Source organism: Aplysia californica, unplaced genomic scaffold (genome assembly GCF_000002075.1).
Source record: "Aplysia californica isolate F4 #8 unplaced genomic scaffold, AplCal3.0 scaffold00852, whole genome shotgun sequence".
Taxonomy (NCBI): Eukaryota; Metazoa; Mollusca; class Gastropoda; order Aplysiida; family Aplysiidae; genus Aplysia; species Aplysia californica.
The window spans coordinates 332,520-332,981 of record NW_004798122.1 but is presented as its reverse complement, the minus strand read 5'-3'; positions in this window follow the sequence as shown (position 1 = coordinate 332,981).

The following is a 462-nucleotide window of genomic DNA, read 5'->3' as shown; positions in this document are numbered from 1 at the left end:
TGCGCAACTTGCACACGGGCCTTCCGAGATTTTTCGCCCTTGTCCGAGAAGGTGAGGTGTAGATCTTTCCTTCCAGAAGATCAGGGGTGTGGCTGAAAGACAGCAGTAAGAAGGAGACAAGGAGTAGCAGTAGAAAGGCTGCAGAAAGAGTCAGGAGCCCAGAGGAGGGGGCAACGGAGGTGACGGGGTGGGGACAGAAAGTGGAAATGAAAGCAGACGACAGAACATTGCCAGAGAGCAGGAGAAACGGCGAAAGGAGACAATTTTTGCGAAGACAAATTTCCGACAATTCCCGGATTCGAACCTTGGACCTTTGAATGAGAGGCGAACTCCGTAACATCTACGCCACGACAGCCCCCCCCCCCCCCACCCCCTTCCTTTGAGTTTGTACTAAGGGTTTCTCGCTGAACTCTCAGCGTGGCTGGTGATCTCAGTTCGAACCCCCTTGGGGATACTGATTTT